General features: G+C 39.7%; 1 long non-coding RNA gene across 1 annotated transcript; it reads left to right on the plus strand.

Moving 5' to 3' along the window:
- The first annotated feature begins 1,221 nt into the window (after positions 1-1,221).
- LOC115604816 lies at positions 1,222-10,722 on the plus strand. Its single transcript, XR_003990420.1, has 3 exons — positions 1,222-1,336; positions 9,484-9,565; positions 10,644-10,722. It is a non-coding gene; the product is annotated as an uncharacterized LOC115604816 (long non-coding RNA).
- The last annotated feature ends 9,322 nt before the right edge of the window (positions 10,723-20,044 follow it).

The following is a 20,044-nucleotide window of genomic DNA, read 5'->3' on the forward strand; positions in this document are numbered from 1 at the left end:
CTGAGAAGACAAACACCATCACTCCAAATGTCTCCCCCTTCCTTCTTCTTCCCCCTAGTTTACATGCTGAGCATGACACCATGTGGTCTGGGTTGTCCCTGTGGCCAGTTGGGATCAGCTGTCCTGGCTGTGTCCCCTCCCAATCTCTTGTGCACCCCCAGCCTGCTGACTGGTGGAGTGGTGTGAGAGGGAGAAAAGGCCTTGACTCTGTGTACGGACTGCTCAGCAGTAACTAAAACACCTGTGTTACACACTCTTTCCAGCACAGACCCAAACCATAGCCCCATGCTAGCTAATATGAAGAAATTTAACTCTATCCCAGCCAAATATGGTGAGCACTGTGCAAAGCCTTTTACGGTAGGGAAATTAAAATTACTTTCCAACCCATCTTGCAACCATAGCAACACCCCATGTTTATAATGTTTATAATTGTGCAGTCTTTTAAACAATTTGCCTTCACTCTGATTTTTTTTGGCCTGTAGAGTGAAATCTCCAAGATCCAGATGTGACATGTTGTGTGGTCATAACAGTGTAATAAATGATTTTATTTATGCCTTTTGAGAAAATAGAAATGATTGATAGTTTGAGAGCTCTTTACCATGAAGAATAATTTTACTTCCAACCAGATGGTTCTCTCAATAATATACAAAGCCAGATTTGTCTAATGCAAATTATCCATTTAAATGAACAGAGTCTTGAAACCTTGTAATTAAGCTGAAAACAAAATTTCCATAGAGACCAGGGCTTGTTTTCTCATTTTAGAGTAAAAATTTTCTGATTCAGTCCCATATAAATAAATCATACACATATCTGTGTCTGAAAACTAATGCTTACCGGAAACAACTCTAGAAACTAAGGCTGGTAGCAGTATAAAGAACAGATGAAATGGTTCAGATTCCATTGAAGAAGGGGCTGGAAATACGCTTCTCAGCCACAAATACATATGGAGCTGTCTGCCTTGGAGTGTTTTAGATAAATATACTTTGTTTTGATTCAGAACAACAATACCATTTAGTTGGCATTTAGATTTATGATAAAGAAGTAATATAGTGCAGTACATTTATTTTACTCTGTCTACTTTCTTATTAAGCACCTCTCTACACCAGTAGAATTAGAATCAATACAGTGATTTTGTTTTGTTTGCTGCTTTGCTTGCTCACGTGCAGTGTCCAGAAAACAAACCAAGAGTGAGTAATTGCTGGACTCCCCCTTCCAGGACCAAGACCTACTGCTATGCACATTTCTCAGTCTGAAATGCTAATCCTCTTGGGCTTTGGTGACACACGTGCAGGAGCTCTGCCACATAAATCCGCCCGGGTCCATTCCCCATCAACTGGTAAGAGTCGTGCTCAGCTTTCCATAAAAAACCCTCTACTTTTTGTTAAGTACGATGCAAATTGAAATACAGATGTAAAATATCACCCTTGCAGGCCCTCTGCCTCAGGCGCTTGAGCAGTTAGTGCAGCCATGTGCTGTGGTTTGGATTTAACAGTCCTCCAGATAAGTTTACTGACCCCTAGGATAACTGTATTTTTATTCTTTTGGGAAAAATATTGATTTGGTTATGTGTAGATTTTTAGGGTCCCTCACTGGACTTCAGTACAAGACTGTTCCCAGGCACTGAGGTGCACCTTAGACTTTGACTTTTCCATGGCAAGGAAATGGAACTTGCCAAAGTGCTGTCGCATTATCTGTGGTATGCACTCTGGTGAGAGTCCCATAGGTCCTGTGTTCAACTGCAGAGGGATATTTTGAAGGAATAAACACTTGCCCTCAATTCGTAATGTGAAAAATATTGGATGAGGAATTTTGGTAAAATGCAAGGGACAAGTATTACACATGGTCACTACAACCTGCAAAAATATTTGTCTAATATGATACTTCCCTCTGTAGAAGATTCTGTTTTATCTATAACAAGGTATTATGCTGCAGTACAGGCCTCTACAAAGCTTGAAGATGTACCCTGCTGAGGCTGCAAGTTTTACTTTATTTTTGTTAGAGTATGACAGGTTGAATCATGGCTGGTCAGCTGCCAGGGGTGGTTTACAGATCAGGTTAAACATGCTTGTGGTCCCATGGTAGGCTTAAATCCCAGCAAGTTTGCAGAGAAACTGCTCAGGTGAAAACCAAACAAACAAACAAAAAAAAAAAAAACAAACCCACTTCTAAGCTGTTTATTTTTTCCAGTTTGCAAGAGAACAAAGGTTTTCTAATTTGTATTGCAGCAGGAGGAATCTGTCCTCCATGTCTGGCTCCAGACACTTTCTCCCATCACTTTATGGAAAGGTTTACCTTACTTTCGTGCAGATATGTATAACTAAGATCTAAGGCACTGTAAGATTTAGTGTCAGAATGCGTCTTTTTTAATTTTTATTTTTATACACACACACATACATAAGTATGAAACCAACAGTAATAATATTACAGTTCCTATTGTCGTAGCAGCAAGATTACAACACTGCCTTCACATCCTTTCTCTCTTTCTAGATACGTATATTTCTGTGCATTTATATATGCATGCAGATGATGGTCTGTGCCCTAATGACTTAAAAGCAGTCAGTGAGGCTGTGGGAGTTGTGTCAGGATGAGGATAATTATCACAGCCTCCATGACCCTGACTCCAGAAAAGAGGCATGTATGTGCTTAAGCCTACCTCGGTACATGAAGCTGCACTAACATATCTCTAGCTTTTAAGGAGATGTTTGAGCCTCACTGTAAATTTTATTCATTCTTGCTTAGATGGTTAAGTGCTTTTGTAAATTGAATCCTAAATTGCTGGCCAAAAATTGCCTGTGAATTTGGATTCAGGCCAGGCACAGATTAACGACAAGAATATGTGCATAGCCCTCCAACCACCCTTCCTCTCTATCCTGGTATTTCCCATGACATTAAATACATGAATGGTCAATAACTGCCCAACGCTTGTTTGCTTTGCCATGTGCATGACTGCAGCCCTTGATGTGAGTATCGAATTTACATTTTTCACCACAATTAGAGGCTGTCTGCTGAGCCAGTTCATAGATTTGCTTCAATACATTTATGTTACCATTTCATTATCAGCTGACAATTAGCAGCTTTTTCATGATTACATGGCAACAATATAGAGTCATAGAATGGTTTGGGTTGGAAAGGACCGTAAGATTATCTAGTTCCAACCCCCCTGCTATGGGCAGGGATGCCTTACCCTAGACCATGCCACCCAAGGCTCTGTCCAACCTGGCCTTGAACACTGCCAGGGATGGAGCATTTACCACTGCTTTGAGGAACCTATTGCAGTGCCTCACCCACCCTCACAGTAAAGAACTTCTTCCTTATATCTGACCTCAACTTCACTTGTTTAAGTTTAAAGCCATCACCACTTGTCCTGTCACTACAGTCCCTGATGAAGAGTCCCTCTCCAGCATCCTTGTAGGCCCCCTTCAGATACTGGAAAGCTGCTATGAGGTCTCCACACAGCCTTCTCTTTTCCAGGCTGAACAGCCCCAACTTTCTCAGTCTGAATTCTTTGAGTGTGACAAACGTAATTTGTTAATAGGCTCTTCCATCCTCAGCTGCTTTTTTTCTCTGGGCTGTCAGGGCCCTAAGGGCACAACAAGCCTTAATAGCCCTAACCAGCCTCACCTGGGGTCTCTCCCTATTCACTGATCAGGGGCTCTATGGCAGCTCCGCCCTGGTGCTTTATCACCTGTTCAAGATGTGCTGGGAACAGTGCTGGTCTCCAGCTCAGCCACTCCTGTGTCTTGCCACGGATTCTCTTGACCCAAGCCCCAACTTGCAAACTGACTTCCTGGCTTGGTCTTGGACCTGTCTCATCCCTTGGTGATCTAGGCTCTTGACTGGACCTGGTGACCATCTGGGTCTGCCCAGAGCACATGGTATGGAAAACTGATTAGTGTATGTCACCTGCCACAAGCAAAAATGTGGCTCATTACCCAGTGTGGGCAAGACATCGGAGAAAGAGAGGTCTGGAGGAACAGGGCCAAGTGACCTGGCAGAAGAAATCACCAGTGCCAGTGCTCCCAGCATGTCCCCACCTGCTGTGATGATGGCTGCTGTCATTCCTGAGAAATAGCAATACCAGTTTCTTTCTCACTGTTTATGTCTATTCTGTAGTATCAAGCTGCTAACCTTGGCACAGAAGTACTGTGCCTCTGCCGGGGACTGTGTTTCACGGTTTATTTGACCACTTCAATTTCAAAGTTGCCCCTCATCTTCAGATACTCATGAATACAGGCACCCACTATATTCACTGCAGGGTGGTACTGTACCTTTCATTTTACTCCCCTGTATTGTTAATAAGGAAAGATAGTAATGCTCAGCATAGGCTCTTATTAACCTCCAGCTCAGAGCTCATCCTGTGGAGTGCTGAGAATCCCTGGAAGATAGTTAGCATCCCTGGCTGTCAGTGGCTCCAGAGATAATCAGTCGCCAGTGATAGCTACTCATGCTTCTTGAGGAGTATCAGTCCCTGATAGTATTAGGCTCCTGGAGAATAACCAGTTCTTTCGCACATAGAACAAGGAGGCTATTACAGATGATGGAATGAAAATCTGTAAAATGCATCTCCAAATGTTCTTTGAAAACAAGCTTTTCCAGTTAATGATACAACACAGTGTTACAGCTATATATTTCCATTTTTCCCTTGGCTGTTCAAAAAGTCTAAAAATAGCAGTTAACTATTCTACAGCTATTTGGGGGAATTAGGCTTATAAGTCTTGGACAGATGTACATTATTTTGATAGGTGGGACCTTCATCTGCCAAATAGCTCTATTTTTCCAACTAGCTTTATCCTCTATGTTTTTTTTTTTTTTTAAAAAAAGGTTATGAAAGGAAGGTTTCATGCAGTAACGAAGTCTGAGCTGAATATAGACAAACACCAAATAAGATTTCTACCTATCACCCTGCTGTTGTTGCAAAGCTTTTTCACTCTCGCCTGTGTTATTGCTGGACTGGCTTCTACAGCTACTCACATAATGAAAGTTCCCCAAGAGATGAATATTAAACCAGACACATTTAAATAAATAAGCAGATGGAGCTAGTAAGGCTGAATAGTCCCTACATGTATTTAAAAGTGCTTCTTTCTTCAACTTGCTCTATACAAAAGTTGGAGACAGTGTCTGTTCCCTATTCTATAGGCAGCACTAGGATCATCCCCTCTGTGGGATAGTTTAGACTGGGAAGGTCTCACCTTTCACAAAATAAGATCTCCTAGACCACTTGTGTGCAGAGCTGGGCTCTGCAGAACCCATATAGTCTTTTTTAACATTGCTTCTTAGTGGCAACGGGTCAAAAAAAACATCTCCTGTCAGGTTTAAGATTAGAAACTCTGGAAGTAGTGATTCTGGAAGTAAATATAGACTGGCTGGTTCAAGCATGACTTTGATGTTTCTCCAAAAGTGCAAGAGAGTGAAAAAGATCTCGGTCATCTAAATAAATAAATAAATAAAATGCTTCTGCTATCCCAGAAACATACTAAATGGAAATGCAAGCAGACATATCCTTTCCCCCTGCCAAGTACTTTATGTACTGTGTATTCCCTAAGCAATATTATGAGGGTATAAAAATATTTTCTAAAATAATGTCAACAAGCAATGTAGTTTTTACATGGTAATACACAGCTCAAGAGGGAGAAAGAAAGTACAGAACCTTATTTTAATATTAAAGGTGAGCAGATCAACAGGTATGAAACCTATCTGTTTGCAGCTTTCTCTATGTTGTTAGCACTTAACAGAAAGAAACAGGAAAGAAGAGATAAGATAACTCCAGAGTATATTAGCATTAGGGAAAATGGTGAGTGTGCTGGAGGAAAGAAATCACTCAGTAGAAAAGTATAAAACATTATCTGACATTCATATGAAAAAGATGATGCATTTCAAAGCACTGCATAAGATGGACTATTCATTAGGAAACCTGAGATCTCAGGAAATGTAGATTTTTAAATTTAAAATCCAATATAGAGAACAAGTCAATACATGAACTGGAGTATGGTAGAGGTGTCAGTCACAGCCTGCTGCAGTACAAAACATAGTTAATGGAAGTTGTTCTGACTTTGATGGGTCAGAGATTTGATCCTTTGTTCTTAACGATGATGACAAATCATCTTTTCTTATTACCCATAAAGCAGCCTTCTCTGATTTGAGTGATAAAGGAGAGATTGATTACTTTGTAGAGTGACAAAATCACAGAATGGCTGAGGTTGGAACAAACCTCTGTAAACCATCTTGTAAACCCCCTGCTCAAACAGGGCCACCTAGAACCAATTTCCCAGGACCACATCGAAGTGACTTTTGAATATCTCCAAGGAGATATTCTAAGATATTCCAGTTTGTGCTGTCTTTTTGGGTAACCTTTTGGGTTTTTTCTTTATTGCCCTTGTTTCCTTATATTTATGTATCTTTATATATTTGTGTGTATATAAAAATGTGGCATACATGCAAACATATAAGTGTACCTATTTACAAATCAGAGAGCTGCACAGAGGCACCTGGGTAGGTGGAAGGCACTGGGTGATGTAGGCACTGCAGTGCTCCCTGAGAGCTAGCTGTTCAGGCTAACAGATAAAGCCACCTCTTTTATATTGTCCCAATATAAAGCAAGAAACAGAAAACCTCACAACTGCTATTTTACAGATCATCTCCACATGTCATTTTAAATAAAGTGGTAGAATATGTTTCAAGCCAGTTTGTAACCCACTGCTTCTAAAGGAGGGTGTTCTCACCTTCTTGCCAGCTCCCACTAATGCACTGGCCTCTTTCTTGAGTCAGGAGCAACACTCATGCAGCCGCAGTGAGTTTGACCAATAATTAATCCAGCTTTAAAAAACAACCAATCCCCCCTTCACCCCTCCACCAAGGATCAGTTCCCTGAACAATTCATGAATGTTGTACTGGGCCAGGTAGCTAGGGAATAGGAAATATAGCAACAAGAAAGGGTGAGATACCTTCTTTCTGTGATGGTCTCATTATGATCTGAAAATGGAACAAAATGTCCATTTCTCAGAACAATTTGCAATTATTAGATCACCTAGATGTATATAGATGAGCAATTAAAAAACCCCACAAAAGATCTTAAATCACACAGAATACTTAAGAGGTATTTAAGAACTTAGAGGTACTAACACAGGTAAATACCAAATTCTACATCAAAACAAGTCTTAATGCTTAGGTCTTATATGTGGTATCTGAAAGTTAGAATGTGTAAGCACAGTACAGCAATAGTCTTTCCTGCCTTCATGATCACAAGAAAGACAGCAATACAGCTTATTCATCAATTCCTATAAAATATATTCTGTTCTATTAGCCATATTTTGTCTTGCTTGTTATCACTGATGTTGTGCATAGGTTGAATTCTTAAACCAGAATGTCTGAAGTTAACTTCTGAATTCTTACTCAAACATGCATGTGAAAGCTTACATTTAACTATTTAAGTATCAGGACAGGAACCTGTTATTAAGCACTGATGTTTAGAAACATTAGCTCACTCTTAACCAGCTGATGTTTGACCTCGTCTAGTAAGCATGGGCAATATTCACTATCTATCTCCGCCAGTCTTGTGGTAGTGTAATTTTCTAGCAATCAAGGCACTCTTAACAGTTCCTCCTTTATTATACTGTGGGTTATCAACTGAAGCAGTTAATATAAGTGATACCATAGGATTAATGCTAAAAGCAGACTCTAGCAATGTTGTATTTGGCATTGTAAGGGCAAGCTGTATTCAGACAGGGCAAACCTATACTTCTGGGAAAGCAGTAGCACCATAGGATGGAGCTGCAACTATTGATATATTGCCTGCCTGGATTTTTTTGTCCTTTGGCCTCAGTACCATCGGTTGAATACATACCAAATTGGATGAAAGGACAGGATGTGTAGAAGGAACAAGCAAACAAACCACCTAACCAGCAAAGTTACCACATGCTCAGGCCATCACACTTGGAATTTGGAGATGAATCAAAACAAATACATAAGAAAAGATTAAAACCACAAGACAGACAGAAATGGATCTTTTTAAAGCCTGTCCTGTATTTTAGTATTCAAATAGCTGTTTTCTTGAAAATTCAGCCAAAGATATATGGGCACAGAAGTGAGCAGTGTGTTTTTGTTTTGAAAGAAAAAATCCGATGTCTGATTGTGCAGCTGAAGTAGGAAGGGAGAAAGAACCCACTTGTGAACTGTTTTGCTTAGCACTTTTCACCTGTTCAAAGGTGACAGTATCAAGGAAAACTGAATGCACAAGTACAAAAATGGGGAGGATGGAGTATAGAAATACCATAGCAAGCATTTCACAGAAAGTAAGTGAAAGCATGATACATGGAAAAAGCTATTCTGGATATGGAGGGAGATAAGCACTCATGAAAACTTTGTGTTAACCCATGCAAGTAGTCCTCAAACCCCCAGTGAAGCTACGGAGTGATTTACCCACCAGCAAAAGAAGCAGCAGAACTATACTAATAGAAGTTTGGTGGAAGCCGAGTGCCCAATTCCCTTTGCTGTCAGTGAAGCTTCACATTTCTTTTGAGGAAAAACAGAAAAGGTGACTCTGTGACACAGCTGCTAGCAGAGCTGAGGCAGGTAGCATAGTACTCACAGCGCAGACAAATTTTAGATGAGTTTTACAAGGTAGATTTCACAGTCTGGTGAATAAGACATGCATGCTACAAGCCCAAGAAGTATGACTCTGAAAGAGGCTGTGTGGGCTTTTCTCCAAGTCAGGTAATTGCAGAAGACCTGTAAAAATAAGCTATAAATGGACAGTGCCACTTTCATGAGGTCATCAGGAACTCCAATAGCTGGAGAGGGGGGAGAGGAGGAGCATGGAAACTTAAACACAAATACAAAGTCCCATTCCTGAAGTCTAGCTGAAGCAACAGGGAACATTTGCAAATAGACCCTCCAACAATATAGAAATGTGGCACAGAGCTCCCAGGAAGCTAGGCATGTATCCTCCCAGAACAATATACAATCTTGTCTGAATTACTGAGTTACAGGGGCATAGTCAGAAAGGGAAAAAAAATACTTTATTACACTGCCCACTGTGCCTTGTAAATGGATAATGACTCAGTGTCTGCACTGGTAAAAAATGGTGCAAGGCCTTGTATGTATTTCCAATAAGAAGTGTTAAGTGATCCCAGTTGTCCCCCAAGTCACATCCACCCTTCCCTGTCACTTTTGCACCCTGCCTGTTCTTTCATTGTTGTTGGCTTTTTCATTATGCTACATTTAGTTCTTTTTCCAACCCCATGTATTAACTTTTGAACTAATTTTGAATGGCAAATTCTCTTTCTCAGGAGAACAGGCTCCTGTTGCCAGTATATGCTAACTCTGCTTCACACCAGCAGCTGGTTCTTTTTTCCATATAGCCACTCCACATCCTTATTCCTTCAGAGGGGTTGGAAGAAGGTTGTTTGGTGGAGCTGGGAAAAGGTTGCATAGTTGCATTTTTCCCTCCAAACTCTTCCTCCTTTCAAGTTGCTTCTTTTCCACTAGGTGCCACTGAAGGCTAGGGGAGCAAATAAACCTTAAGAAGATCATCCACCTTGTCTGAAATCCAGAGCTCCTGGGTTTCCTGGTAAGTTGGGAGTGGGGTTTTGAAGTTACCTAAAGCTTGTGGAAGTTGGATTTCTAATTATAGCCTGTACTGTTGAAGGTTGTACCTTTCTGTATTAATCCTTGGAAGATGCAGTCTTTGGAAGCACATAATAAATGCATCAAAAACTCATATGGGAATTTGGCAATGGCATCACTGTGGCCACCCCTTTGCATGCTTGTGGGAACTGCTGCTCAGGCCCTGACCAGCTGGGCATGGCTCGCAATTGCCTGGAGATGGCTTGCAGTATCTTAGGATTGTGGAGCACTAGAAGGGATAAAGCTATTTCTGTCCTTCCCTTATCCTTATCCTGATCCAGCACTGCCTATAAAAGCTGTGCCTGACACATTTCAAGCTATCTGCAGTTAGTTGGCTTGCACTGCAGAACAGAGAGTGATCATGAACATTTGCTAGAAATTGTAATATCAATGTGTAATTTTTTAAGACATCACTAATGGTGAACAGAAAAATTTATGGAGTTTTACATGAGGAGGGAAATTAAAGTGTTAAAAGAAATCTATTTTTAAATGATAGCAGTATAAAAATACTGGCATAGATTCAGATTTCCTTTAAAAGAGGCTTTTTTTTTTTTTTTGCTTCTTTCTTTTATTTTTTTAAGTCTGACTGCTACAGAAAGGCTCAGCAAACTTTTATTTCAAATTCTGTCACTCCTCTACAAGAATATTCTACTCGAGTACTCAAAGGCAAGCATTTTTCCAATCTCAAGTCATGCAGTAGGAGAGGTGTAGGTATCTAAAACCAGTATATAATCTAAAGTTTGCGGTAACATAATTATTAAGAAATTCCTTCCAAAAAGAAGACAACTTTGCTTGTAAATATGAGAAGAGTAAAAGAAGTTATCTTTATCTTTTCACTTGCTCAATTTATTCTCTTCAGATTCCTCAGCAGTCCCAAGGCACGGACTATTCCTTAAAACTGCCTTCATTTCCCCATGTCCTTTAACGTATTAACATTATTCCCAGTGAACTTAATATGTTCACTGAACAGAGTGCCAAGTGTTATATCCTACCAGCTTGCTGAATACCATCTTTGTTGACAGGTGGGTTCTCAGTGCTGGAAAAGTTACAGTGGGACAAACAGAAACCGAAGTTTCTCAGACGTGGCACCTCAGCTCTCTGTATGTATGTAGCAGCAATTCCTGCATGTTTTTTTAATGTGCTGCTATTTCATATTCAAAGTTGGAAAAATCAGCCCAAGACACGATGCTGGGCTGTATCATTTGCAATAAAGCTGTGTTTGGGTGAAACAAGGCTGTATAGATTTATTTTGTCTGACACCATACCCAACAGCTTGCCCTCACAGTCTCTGTGAGCTGTCAGCTCTTCTCATCCATCAACCTAAACAGCATTCTGCTCCAGCACTGTTATTATCTGTCTTATCTTCCTTTCTGTTGCACCTGGCAGAGGAATAATGCTTTTTGATGGATTTTCACTTAGGTCTATTGTTTTACTTCCCCTCCCTTTTAAATAAATATCCTGTGGAGTGCAAACTTGGAAGGATTTCAGAGAAAATTTCAGTAGCAGGGATAAACAGAATTCCTTAACATTTATTCTTTTCAAACATTACGGAGTTTGTGCTTTGTATCAGTGTCTCTGGGTTGATGCAGTATATCTGTGAACAAGTATACCATGTGGAACTAACTCAGAGTTTCTTGGTTAATCCATATTGAGCTTTTTTTACAAACAGTATCCTATTGCAGATAAAAAGAGCTGGACAGAATAAAGTCCGCATACTCTACATAGCCACAGACAGCTCAGGTGACTTGCAATAGGTAGATGAAAAGTCCTCAGTTATGTTGTCAGTATCAAAATGGACTTGCTTTCTACTCTGATAACAGCGGAGTTCTCTTCATGTGTTTGTCCTTTGAACAGAACAGAGACTGGAGTAGTGATCTCTGAATATGTTAAGAGACTTGCCATACATAGGAACTGAAGATAACAAAGTTAGACTCCTTTCAAACACCTGCTTGTAACCAGGGAATAGACAGCATGCAGAGGGTAAGCTGCTCAGAGGCACATGTCAAGAGATGATGTGGAGAATTTTCACAGTTTTGGAAGCCGTGTGAGTGACTGCCCTGTTACAGACATGGTCTGCAGAGGGTCTGTTCTGGGCACTGCAGGGAGGACAGGAAGTGCCTGTTGTTCAGCACACTGAAATCTTTGTGTTGTGTTTCTTCTAGTCCTACCCCGGGATTCATAGCCCTTACAGGCAAGTTTATAGACCTTGGGTACTACAGCTCCTTGACAGGGCTGGGAATGGTTACATGCCCTTGCTGCAGCCCTAGGCTGTCTCTCAATAAATACCCTTGCCCATTGTAGGCTGGGTTTGGTATTGGGACCCAATGGAGGCTTTTGCTTTTTGTGGGATAGGTTGTAAGAAGTAAGTTTCCTCCTCCACAAACCCCCTCAAGATCTCTACTTTTTTAACTTCAAATTCCCCCTTGGCAAGAAAGCAGTGGGTAGCATTTGTTTTCTCTGTAAACACAAGCAGGAGCACATCTACAGTAGCTCAAGCTTCTGGGCATTTCTGGATCAGTTTTTTTCCCCTTTCACTGATGTTCAAACAGACTGCAAGGATAGAGCCAGTATGCAGCGGATAGCTGCAGTATTTTGTAAGGCCACTTAACACTGCTTGTGCTGTTGCTTCCAGAGGAGTATAAAGGTCTCCCTGCAGCAATTCAGTGACTTCCAAGAAGAAAAGAGAAAGAGGCTCTTTTATCTATTCAGGTCACTAGGAGCTGCCACACATCTCTTGAATGTTTAATCAATGATCTCTATTGCTCTGTGATATATAAAGCAAACAGCTTTATTTTTTAGGAATTGATTAGGTGAAGCATATAGTTGAAACTGAAAGCTGCCTACTGAGGAGACTTGTGAAGTAATAAAGCTGATTTTCAGAAGACCAAACATACAGCTTCTTTTTGCTAGTAATTTCAAATCAATGTTTTTATCAGTATGTACGATTTCTAATCTTATGAGTGTGTGAGAAGATGGCTATAATAAATGCAGAGATAAGATTAAATATTTATTGCTGACATGACTGGAAGTTGCCTAAACCAGATTCTCCACAGTTCACTGCTGATTACCTACTGGTTCTCCTTAAATTCCCAACCAAATTTGCTGTAATAAGAGCACAAGCTGCTAATGGATGAGTTGCATCTTCACACTCGCAAAGATCAAGAGTCTTGATGTCTGTGTAAGAAAGTGAGAGCGGAGATTTTTCTTTTACTCCCTGCATGTGAGCTTCACCCTGATCACAGTCAATGCAGCAGCTTCATCTTTCTTGCAAAGGCTCAGCGCTTTTCATCACCAACCCTATGAAAGCTGCCAAAACAGCTGACTCAGCACCTGAATGAATGGAAGCAGCACTTGGCTATAGGCATGTGTGCCTCATCATGTTCGGAGCTTGTGGGAAACCAGAAACTTAATTATGACATCAGATTTTCTTGGAGTCCTCCATCTGACACAGTGCAGCACATAGTTTTCTATTTATTATTCAAAGCCATTGGCAATTTCACATTCAGGCCCTAAAAGGGTAATTTTAACACCCACTCTGGTTGAGATTTTTTTTGTTTGGTTTGGTTTTTTTTTTCCCCAGGTATAAACATAATAGAATCTGGAGAAATGGATCAACAGATACATGCAAGCAGAGGAGTTAATAGCATTAATCAGAAAGACAACAAACTCTATAATAATTCCTGCAAAAACCTGTTGTTAAATTCCAGCAGCTAATTGTATGTTGTTAGCATAAACTGCTTGCCAACTTCTAGTTATGACTAATTCTGAGACTCATTTTTATTGCAACTGTGTTTAAATGAATTTATTTATTCAATAGTTTAAATGCTGCAGTTAAAGAATCTTAATTTCATCTGAAACTATTTTAACCTACTGCCTTCTCATCTCTGACTGTCATAATTAAATGAAGAGCCAGCATATTACAACTACAAGGAAATTAGTTATATTGAAAATTGCCTGTGGTACAGTAATGACTTGGAAGTGGGTGGTGATAAAAATGCATGATGCATTCAGAAAGGTTTATGGTGACGATTATGTGCTTCTTGGAGTATCTAATCCACCATGGATTGCTTTATAGCCAGAATTGCCTACATGTAGTCTAGGAAGGACAGAGAATGAAAACCACTGGCATGCAAAAAGCTGATAATGGAATATACCTGCAAATCTGGAGCTGTTTCAGCCTGATGGCTGTATATCAAACACTGTCAACAAAATGATATTTGTTAAATAAAAAAGGAAATGAATAGTCAAGTCAGAGGTGACAGTTAATCTGTGGGACCTTTTAATTATCTGAGGCAAGGAAAAGTAGGTCATCTGCAGGCAAAAAAATGGACTATAAAAGAGATTTGGTGCCGATAGCCCAACATCAAAATGAAGATGGGCAGGTCTTCAGTGAATAAATAAATAAATACCTTTCTTTCTTGGATGGTGTAATACTTAGCCATGCTAACATTTAAATATTCTTCATTATGTTTCTGAGGACAAAATTTAAGAAAAACCTTACTAGTGATCTGGGCCCCTTTTTTTTCTGATTGTTGAACAAAAAGAGGACAGAGTTTTGAAGGGCAGAATCAAAATGGGATGCCTCTACAACATTTCCGTTTGGGTCGCTGAAAATTCAGTACCCCCATATCACTAGCCAGTTTTGACAAATTAGTATGATGGTAAGTGCCACTGTTCTCAAAGCTTGTTGTTTCAGGTTGCCTACTGATTTTGGAGGACACTGTCCTGCCAGCTATGTGCAGTACATACTGTGAAGTTTATGTTCTGCTCTGCCAATAGCAACATTTGGCTGTCCTTTTGTTTTGTTTCTTTTCCAAAGGATTGTGAAGTCTGGTTCATAATCTGAAAGTTGAGTCTTAAAAAAAGCAAACACACACACACATAAATAAATAAGCAAATTAAAGAGAGATTTTCAGCTTGTTTTGGTGCCAAGAGGCAGTACTCTTCATCACAGTGGCTAAATATGTAAATTCTATTAGCTAAATTCATGCTTTTTTGTTTACCTACAGAACTAAACCCTAAATCATCTCTGTTTTTTTTTTTTTTTTTTTAATTATTATTTTATAAACATTCTCTAACAGAGTGGCTAATTCCTGTCATTAATGATTTCTCTGTTTCGGGCTCACATGTATGTTACAAATCAGCTGCAGAATGCATGATGTGAGAACCTCCTGCCTGAGGAAGAGGTAGACACATAACTGCTGTAGTCTCCCAGTGTCCCTAACAAAGAAAAGAAATGTTATAGCCGATAAATTGCCCTTCTTTCAGTGGCATGTCATAGTTAAGATTATTGTTAAGATATGCTGGTATTTGACATTAACGAGATGTGTGAAGTTCTGTCTTTACACAGGTTCTTTCAACATAAAAAGATTGATTTATGGCTTATTATAAGAAATTCTTGTTATAAGAAATTCTGTCCTGGCACTGAGCATCATGTTCAATCAGAGGTTGGAGAATGCCAGCCACAGGAAATGTACTCACCTGCACTTGTTAGCACATGCCCTGCACCCAAGGATGCCTTCATAGATTGCTGTGGTGTGAGAACAGTCTGTGAGCACCTGCTTGTCGGTGTTACTCACATAACCGAAGGGCAAATACAAGTATAGTATGCCTTCAGGCTTAGAAAACAATACCCTATCTTGTAAGTCTTGTGAAGGTCATAAAAAAATCCCAAACCTGCCTTAGGGTAATATGCCTACTGAATCCACTCACCCACAGTATAATATTGATTTGAAGGTATGTTGGTTTGGGAAAAATATGACTGCAGGAGTGAAAATAGGCAACATAACATTTCATCTTTTTACTTTTTCTTCCAGTAGTGATTTTCTTGATTAATTTTTCTTCACGTTGATTATTTACTGAGAATGGAAAGCATCAAAAAGACTGATTTTTCCTCTTTGTTCAATCTTTGTTTGATACCTCCCCACGGTGAATCTAGCACTAATGTGAGGAGAATTTTTGTGGATAATTGAAGATCGAGGGCAGAAAGGTGTGGAGCAAGTCTCTCTTTATTTGCTCATTTTGCTTTTATGATTCTTATTTTTAACTCTGAGCCTTCTTACTTCAGTGCACAGTTTTTATAAACTTGGTGACATGGATTTAGAAGCAAAGATTATTTTTCAGCTTGTATCTAACATCAAAAGATGCTATGAGAAATCATATTACGGTTTTCAGCTTAAGATTTAGTTATCACATACTTATATATAAATACAGTTCTGGGCCCAAATCAAAGGCAGCATAACATCTATTTGTGATTTATCTCTGCTAATAATCCCTTACTCTCCAATGAAAATTGCTTTTGGATCTATCTGCATAATTTGACTTGTCACTACTGTTGCTGTCTCTTCCTTGATCACCAAAATACAGAACACTGCATCTTCAGTTCTAGGAAAAAGTTCTTTCTGCCTCAATTTCTTGTTCACCTGAATGACAGTTTATAAAAATATGCAGTATATAACAATATATGTTTGCAGTGCATACTGTATCTTTTTATCTGGACTTGTTTTCAGCCATATAAAATAGAATGATACTTCTAAATTTTATTATTTTATTGCTTTTTTTCTTCCCAGATAATTTAAATGTTGATACCTAACCAATAGGAACATGTCTGTCACATACAATTTTAAAGAGCAGCAATGATATTTCTAATCAGTCAGGGTTTTGCCATAGACTGGCTTTTTATTGGTAGATATTTCTTCTCTTTTTTCTTTTTATTTCAAGAAGGTCAAACTTGCATTCTGATGGAACTTCGATTCTGTTATAGATTATTCTCTGAGGCAATTTAAATGAATGATAAGAAAATTATATTGCAGACTAAAATTTGAAAAGTATCAAATCAAAGTGACACATACTCCAGTTTTCCAGTATATCATCAATAAAAAAAGATAATGGGGAAAAAGAAAAGAAAATGGCTAAGTCATGAGTTGATTGCTTGGAGTATGACATAATACACTTGTTAGCGGCATTTATCTTCATTACTCTTAAAAAGCCTGAATAAATCCTACATAAATAAGATAAATAAAGATTTCCAAACTGCTCTTCATCCTGAGACCATCAGTAGCAGCCAAGTTTGTGACATCATCATTGAAAATATCGTTTACAAGGCTGGACTGATTAAAGTGATGGAACTGAAAAGTACAGAGGTCACCAGCTGAAAAACCGTGAGGTGAATGAAATGTGTGACCTGCCTGTGAATCTTGTATGCTTCAATATGTTGGAAGTGCAGTGGAGGATGATATGATTTGATTGATTGTGTTTGAAGAACTCTTGGGACCAGGAGATAGAAGTTAGGCTTGTTATGCCTATGCCATGTAGCACAACCTTGGAATGCATCTTTTTTGTTCAGTTGCAACTTTTCCTTTAAATTGGAAAGGGTGTTAGCAGCTATGAGGTCAGCAGGCCTCACCTTAATCCCTGGAGAAATCATGGAACACGCTGTCGTGGAGTCCATTTCCAAATATGTGAATGGCACAACACAGTTTTACCAAGGGCAAATCCTCCTTGACAAAGGAGAAATGACTGGCTTTGCGGGTGAAGAGAATGTGGTGGGTGTAGTGATTCTCTGATGAGCACTTGCTCATTGTTATTGATCTAGATGGGACATCATCACTGCCTGAAGTTGTGACATTTCCAAGAAATCTGAACCTTAATTTTGAGAAGCTGTGCTAGCTAAGTTAAGCTAAGTGCTTAACTCACCCTCTTCCAAAAACTGCAGAGCCTTCCTTTATATCCATCTGAGGTCACCAAAACCCAGCAGTAACTGTGCCATTTGTGTCATAAATGCACTCATTAAAAAGAAGTAGTGTTGACTTCCTGTGATGTTTAAATATAACCATAGTAAGTTCTAGTGGGAATACAAGCATCACTAGAACATCCAGACTTTTCTAGTTTCCAAAGCAGTCATCTGAGTCTGCACATTGTAGTGCTGGTTAAGCCTTACTGGATTTTTTTTTTTCTGGCTACTTCCTATGGTAGTTGTCCCGGTCTTTGAAGATACATTTGCTACTTTCTCCCTGGCCACTTTAAATGGCCATTAGCTAAAACTGACTAAACCAGATTTGGTTGGTAAATCTGTTCTAAGCAGCTTGCAGGGAATGCTAATGCACAATTCACAGTATTCATTACTCCCTGAATTAAGTTACTATGTTTGGCATTACTCTGAAATTCTACTGGGAATCCTGGAGCCTACCTCAATTTTGACAAGATTAGAGAAACATGGGGCCTAGTTTCTGACCGTACATAGCATGCAGACTATCTAGCCCTACTTTGCTCTTTTTATTGGAAACTTTGGACACCTTGAATCTCTTTAGAGTTTAGACAGCAAACTGGTTCTTCCAGATCTGCCCATGAGGGTCTGGAGGGGGATCATTTCAGTTTTCCAGTTGGTTGCTTGGCAAGGCCTTGCAGGGAAGCTGCTATTCCCTTTGCACAGTGGGTTCAACACCCTCCCTACCTTGCCACAGGCTGGGGGGACCTGGAAATCAGCACTGCATGTATGTGGGCCACCTCCTGCTAGTCTCAGCACAGAAGCTGTGTCTCATTGATATATGGGACAGTATAATCGGTATCTCTGGTTTTATGTGGTGTTTGAACCTGGGCTGTTGCTAAAGCATGTCCTGCTGAACTGAAGGAGATAAAGTGCGTATCTCAGCAGACTATTCCTCAAGGTACTAGGCAGGAGATTTGGCAGCATGAGTCAGATATTTCCTTCTTCATGTCTTAAACTTATCTGAAAAACATCCACTTTAATTATGGTGTGTTGAGGAACTGGCCAGATGCCTTGTTCCCTAAGCCAGTGAAGCTGATGGCATGTGAAAAAGGATCATTCGTCTTTGGGTAAAAGGCAGCACAAATGACCAGAGGACTTTTAAGTGGAAGTACAAGGAAAACATGAATACTAAGACAAAGTGTTTTGTCTTAACAGCTGGAGAAAAGCTCCTGGGAATTGTGTCTTCCCCTAGGCAATGAGTGCATTCTTCTTGTTTGCAACTGAGTGCGCAAGAAACAGTTTTACCTATTCTGCTCTTCAGCACACCATATTTTTAGGTCTTGTTTGTCTTCATTTCTCTGATGACAACCCTTAACCATTAATAAACCCACAGACTCCTCTGAAGTAAGAAAACATGATCAGTATTTCACAGATTGAAACTGGAAGCACAGGTTAGACTAGGGCCTTCCAATTTGGCATAAACTAAATGTGTGGCAAATGTCAAGGTATTCTTTGTTTTAAGGCTTTTAAGGTTAGTCTCACATGCTGAACCAACTTTATACCCAGTAGACTATCCAACTTACGCTGATATATTTTAATATAGACAATGGCCACAGTATCTGGCTTACTACATAAAGCCGTGAGATGGACCTAAACTACAAAAAAAACCCCCCCAAAAAACCAAAAAGACTGAATTTTGACTAACATTCAAGAGCTTTTGGCTCAACAATATAGTCCAATCCCTACAAAGAGTAAAACATCTGTAAAAGAAGTTTGGAATGTGAACATTTCTACCCAGCGCAAAATTTAAACTTACTAATTTGGCTAAGATCTGGCTCTTCTCAATGAACAAGGCAACTGATGCTCCAGAAATTAGGCTCTGGTATCCTAGCTTTCTGTTAGGGAACCTGGCTGGACCACACTGTGCTTCCTTTCTGATCCCTCCAGTGGAAACCAAAGTATGAGGCGAGAGAGGAAGACCTTATACATAGCAATATGTTTTTCTGGTGTGATGTCAGGATGCAGTTAGGGTTATGTGTGCAAATCTGGGAAGACAGGATTATTTCAGGGACCCCCAGTGTAGTGTCTTCTAGGACTACAACAGTGTGATATGATTTCTAGGGATCTAGGAAAGTCAGAGCCCTTGTTCAGTTATCAGAAATAGTTGCTATTCTCACTACTGTCAGTTTAGACCATAGGTGTGGAAACAGTCTTAAAGAATCAGCTGTGAAAGCGTAGGTCTATTCCTACCTACATAGTTCTCCATCTGGAGTAGATCAGTGACTACAGGTTCATGCCTCAATCACTGAAGCCTGGGTCAGGTGTCATTAACTAAATAATTACTCCACAGGCTACAAGAGTGAGGGGGAAGTGTTCCTGTCTGCTAGATATTTTTTTTAGGATGCTTTGTATAGCAGGGTTTTCAGAAAGTAAAGGAGATGGATGGCTAAGCCTAGTTCTTATTTAAAAGGAGATGTTAGTCTCTGTAGTTGAAGACTAAAAAGGTTAGGACAAAGTATTGAGCGCTTGGTAAGCAGATTTATTCAGCAGTCAGGCTCTCTCACTTGGGGAGGGAAATATCTATGTTATTTCTGATTAGTCAAAACCCTTAAAACCTAGTGCTTGCACTTACTTTTGGGAGCGGTCATTCTAAAGTCAAGCTAATTGTGCTTCAGGGGCAATTATAGAAACCTCAGAAGCTTTTGGTTTGAAATG

Source organism: Strigops habroptila, chromosome 3, assembly GCF_004027225.2.
Source record: "Strigops habroptila isolate Jane chromosome 3, bStrHab1.2.pri, whole genome shotgun sequence".
NCBI classification, from domain to species: domain Eukaryota; kingdom Metazoa; phylum Chordata; class Aves; order Psittaciformes; family Psittacidae; genus Strigops; species Strigops habroptila.